At 50.7% G+C, this 5,535-nt stretch overlaps 1 non-coding gene across 1 annotated transcript; it reads right to left on the bottom strand.

Annotated features, from left to right (window-relative positions):
- Positions 1-203: 203 nt before the first annotated feature.
- TRNAK-CUU (transfer RNA lysine (anticodon CUU)) lies at positions 204-277 on the bottom strand. Its single transcript has one exon. It is a non-coding gene; the product is annotated as a tRNA-Lys (tRNA).
- Between the last annotated feature and the right edge of the window lie 5,258 nt (positions 278-5,535).

A 5,535-nucleotide genomic window follows, 5' to 3' on the forward strand; every position in this document is an offset into this window, starting at 1 on the left:
GGTGGCAATTTAAACATCCTGAGGCTCCAGTCCCTGCTGGGGAGCCCCAGGCCCCTTTAAATTGCCCCCTGGGGAAGCTGGGCCACCCTAGTACAGTGCACCAGCAGGGCTTGGGTGCGGGGCCCGATTCAGGGGAATTGGTTGAATTGGCCTAAAGCCGGCCCTGCCCGCAGGAAAGCAAGGAAGTAGCACAGGCTTATCACTGTCCCTGGGTGGGCTTGAACCACCATCCTTTCAGTTAAGAGCCAAACGTGCTGACCCATTGCACCACAGAGACACAGACAGGCCAGGCTGTATGGAGCACAACAGTCAGGAATCAGCTCAGGGTCCGGTCTAGCACATGCATGCAGTGGTTGGACAAGCAACAGCAATACACTTTCTTTGGCCTGTTTTGCTGGAAGAGTTAGCAGGGCAAGCTTGTTAGTCACAGGTAAGGGGGTGAGTTTATGCAAATTCTGGACTCTGGGACCACAGCTGGGGTGGCACATGCACCTTCTCTGCAACCAACCTTTGTTACTTCATTCCATAACAGCACACACAGAGCAACCTTTTACCTTTCAGCACCAAAATATACTGTAGAAGAAATCTAATAGCATAACTTTAAGATGAGAAACTTCAGTACCAACAACAATTCTAAAGATATTTAAAAATATTTCTGTCTTTAGACACCGGACACAAAATCAATCAGACCAAGAACAAACATCCATTTCTACTTCCCACACACTTGGGGAGGGGGGGGGGGGTTTGGAACCCATACCCCTTAATGATGAGTCCTTTCCAGGCGAGGGGCAAGCTCTGAGGCCTCAAATATCAGGTACAGTTACTCTCTCCTTGATCCAAACTAAACAGGAAAATACACTTGATTACTCCTGCCCCAATAACAAAGAGATTGGGGATCCCACAGCAGCTGAAATGACCATTTGGACAAGCACTCCTCTCATGCAATCTGGGGTGGGTGTAACCATGCAAATGACATCAACCCCAAAAGGCCTTTACAACAGATCACCAACAGATGGCAGGGTAGAGTTCATACCGACCCTGCTTAAACTAGATTGTGGCAAAGATTAAAAAACACTGAATGTTAAAACTCACCAAACGCGGGTGAATCCATTCTCATTGTCGTACCCTCTTCTTAAACTCCACACCTGAACGTAGCCCTCACATGGACAACATACCCTCCTAACTCAGTGTCTGTACGTTAACCTTTTACCCCCAGTCAGGGCTATTGTAGATTCTGTATTCCTTATGCCACACGATCTTAAACCGAACTTCGCACCCAATGGGTAATCTGTACATTGTTCCCTGATCACCAGAAACTTCTACACCTAAATGCTGTACCGTACACCTTTTTCTTCTTTGAACGTCATCTTACTAAAATGTTGACATTTGTTCGAGATCCCGGCTCCTGTTCCCTTGCAAGGCGTGTGCCTTTGCTCCAGGTTTTAGTCTGCTAATACAGTGGGGGCAGGGTCGGGGCCGATTGAGCCAGAGGCGCTTGCCTGCTGCAGACACGGATCAAAGGCTGAACCTCATCCCCCACGAGCTGAAGGCTTAATTGAAAACAGTTTAAGTAGTACTCCCGTCTCCGGCACTCACTTACCCAGCTCCCAATGGGGTCCAAACCCCAAATAGATCCTTTTTACCCTTTAGAAGCTGTAAAAGCCTGTGACCAGGGCAGTTGCCTAGCAGTCGGCGCATATGCCTGCCAGCGTGAGAGCTCGTAAGGCACTAATCCAGATAGAGGTGGCTGGGTGCAGGGAGAGTAAAGAGCCAGCAGAGTGATGCAGCGGACGCGTGCTGGGCCCATAACCCAGAGGTCAATGGATCAAAGCCATTCTCTGATACATGAGCACTTGTCTCTTTTCCCTCTGGGCCTTCAAGCGATCAAAACCCTCGGCTTGCGGGCCCAGCTCTGTCTGCCATGTGCCTGGGCAGCAGCAGGACAGTCTCAAGAGAGCAGCTCCCACCCATTATCTCTTGTAGTGGAAAGGAAGTAGAATTGTGGTTGGACTTTTGCTATTTTTGTTCAGGGAATCAGTGGCTGTGAGGCAACCCTTACTGATAATGGCAGGGGAAGAGTTCTCTCTTCTGCATTGATGCTGCAATTTTTTGTTGTGCCCTTTCTCTCCCCCTTCAATGCAGGCAGGTAGGCTTGGTGGCCTTGGGGATGTGGGTCAAGCCTGGTTTATTTTGGCAGACACCGTGGTTGAGAATTGGTGCTCTAACGGTCTTGTCTAAACTGACCAGCCCTAATGTCTGTAGCCTTGTCTCACACTTTGGTAGCCTTTTATTTACCCCTTTCCACTGCAAAAACGACTATTTAGTCCTACTCTTTCTTTCCAGCTGCTAACCATTTACTGATCCATGAGAGGGGCCCCAGCCATCTGGAGTAGCTTGTGACTGTGAGTGGCAACCTCAGGGCAGATTGTTAAGAAGCAGAGCACAATCCCAAAACTGGTTGTGTGTTCTAGACTTACGTTTCACCAAGTGTCAGATTCTGGATGACACCCCTTTTATGACTTTTTTAAAGCAAACTTGCTATATTTGCATCATTTGAGCGTTCTATGCAGAGGACTAGAAATGTTTCTATTAACCTGAATGTTAGTTCATTTTAACATTGGCTGGAATCACAATGTTAAATTAGTTCTTATGACTTTAATAACTGATACTTCCTCTATCTCAGGACTAGCTATTAAACTGATTTTTGGACTAGGGAGATGGAATAGCAGCTTCCTCCATCCCTTGGACACATCACCCTGTTACTGTGGCACTAAACCCCCAGGAGCGGTGGACCTCCCTATGGGGAGAATATCGTGGTTGAAGAGAAGCGAAGAAAAATGGTGTTGTCTGTGTTTCCATTTGATTTGTTCTGAATATGGTTTTGAGTCGTTTGTAACTCTTTCATCAGTTATTAGTAACATCTTATTATCAGGCCTCTGAACTGAAAGGCTGCTCTTGCAGGTTTTACTTTGTCGTTGTTTGTAGGTCAAACAGCCGCTTTCTTAGGCCTCATCTACACTACGCATTTAAACCGAATTTAGCAGCATTAAAACGAATTAACCCTGCACCCGTCCACACAATGAAGCCCTTTATATCGATATAAAGGGTTCTTAATACCGATATCTGTACTCTTCCCCGACAAGGGGAGTAGCGCGGAAATCGGTATTGCCATGTTGGATTAGGGTTAGTGTGGCCGCAATTCAATAGTATTGGCCTCCGGGCGGTATCCCACAGTGCACCCTTGTGACCGCTCTGGAAAGCAATCTGAACTCGGATGCACTGGCCAGGTAAACAGGAAAAGCCCCGTGAATTTTGAATTTCATTTCCTGTTTGCCCAGCATGGAGCTCTGATCAGCAGAGGTGGCGATGCAGTCCCAAACCCAAAACGAGCTCCAGCATGGACCGTCTGGGAGGTACTGGATCTGATCACTGTATGGAGAGCCAAATTTGTTCTATCAGAGCTCCGTTACAGAAGACGAAATGACAAAGCATTTGAAAAAATCTCCAGGCTATGATAGACAGAGTCCACAGCCGGGACTCAGCACAGTGCTGCGTGACAAGCGTAACGGAAAGCCAAAGAATCAAATATGGACGTTCATGGAGGGAGGGAGGGGAGACTGAGGACTCCAGCGATCCCACAGTCCCCGCAGTCCTTTGAAAAGCATTTGCATTCTTAGCTGAGCTCCCAATGCCTGAACAGTCAAACACATTTTCCCAAGTGTTTCAAGGGACCCTGGAGCTAGGCAAAGGGGTCAAACGGGGCAGGGCCCCTGGAGCTAGGTTTAGGGGCCCCAGAGATAGGGCCCCTTGAGCTAGGGTTGGGGACCCATGCATAGGGCCCCTTGACCCAGGGTAAAGGGGCCCCATGGGTAGGGCCTCTGAAGCTAGGGTTAGGGGACCCAGAAGGGTACAGGGCCTGCAGATAAGGTTAAGGGGTCCCACGAAAGGGACCTTGGAGCTAGGGTTAGGGTTCCCACATGTAGGGACTCCTGGAGCTAGGGCTAGGAGCCCCAGGGACGGGGGCCACAGGAGCAGGGGATTGGGGGTCCCAGGGGTTGGGTGCCTGGAGCTAGTGTTTTGGGTGTCTAGGGGTGGGGGCCCCTGGAGCTAGGGTTAGCGGCCCCATGGGCAGGGCACCTTGAGCAGGGGTTTGGATCCCAGCAATGGGGCCTTTGGAGCAAGGGTTAGGGGTTCAAGGGGTGGGGACCCATGGAACTAGTGTTAGGGTCCCACTGGTAGGGCCCCTGAAGCTAGAGTTAGGGGACCCCACGGGTAGGGCCCATGCAGCTAGGGTTTGGGAGCCCCAGAGAATGGGACCCATGGAGCTAGGGATAGGGGTTTCCAGGAGGGGTCCCCTGGAACTAGGGTTAGAGGCCCCACGGGTAGGGCCCCTGAAGGTACGGTTAGGCACCCCCAGGGGTAGGCCCCTGGAGCTAAGATTAGGGGTCCCACGGGTAGTCCCCTGGAGCTAGGATTAATGGGGTCAAATGGGCACGAAGCCAGAGCTAGGTTAGAGATCCCACAGGTAGGATCTCAGGAGCTAGGGTTAGGGGCCCCACGGATAGGGCCCCTGAAGCTTGGGTAGGGGATCCTAGGGAAGAGGCCTCTGGAGCTAGGGTTAGGTGCCCCACGGGCAGGAGCTCAGGAGCTAGATTTAGGGGCCCCAAGGATGGGGGCTCCTGGAGCTAGGGTTAAGGTCCCCACGGGTAGGGCCCATGGAGCTAAGGCTAGGGGCCCCATGGGGAGGTCCCATAGAGCTAGGGTTAGGGTCCCCACGGGTTGGGCCCTGGAGATAGTGTCAGGGGCCCCAGGGATAGAGGCCCGGGCTGAGCTGTGTCTAGGGATCTAACCCCCAGATGGCAAAGTTAGTTGTCTGACGCGCGAGAGAGACAGACAACACCAGCAAGGTCGCGATCAAAAGCTCTTTATTGACAAGTGCAAGACGATTCAATATAGAGCAGCTCGTCTCGCCGAGAGAACCAGCCCGCGTCTTTAAATCTTAGTATAGAGCCTATATAGACAGTTTCTGTCTCTAGAAACTAGACAACCTTTAGTATACATACATACCTAAAGTTTAGATAATTATGGGAGTTAAAAACAAACGAACGAACAAAACCAGGGAGTGAAAAAAAGGAGGCTGGAGAAAGTAGGCCTCTTATGCAGTTCTTCTAAGGATCTGCCCTAAAACACAGCACATCTGCTACTATTGCCAGGAATGCTTAGGCTTCTGGCGCTTAGTCTCACTTTTTCCCAGCGCTTGTGAGACCATGCTGCTGCTTCTTCAGTGTTTTCCACTCAGGGACTTACCCAAAAACCTCTGTTCGCCTGCACTTTGGTCAGGGCTGGCATACTGGTTTTGTTCTGCAATATCTTTATTCAAGGCTAACACTAGGGATAGGGGCCCCACGCGTACGGTTCCTGGAGCTAGGACTGGGGGCCCAAGGGTTATGCCGCCCTGGAGCTAGGGAATACTTGGATCACAAAAGTGGGCCTTTGGAGCTTAGGGGTTACGGGCCAACGGGTGGGGTCCCTGAA

This window comes from Gopherus flavomarginatus, chromosome 5, assembly GCF_025201925.1.
Source record: "Gopherus flavomarginatus isolate rGopFla2 chromosome 5, rGopFla2.mat.asm, whole genome shotgun sequence".
NCBI lineage: Eukaryota > Metazoa > Chordata > Testudines > Testudinidae > Gopherus > Gopherus flavomarginatus.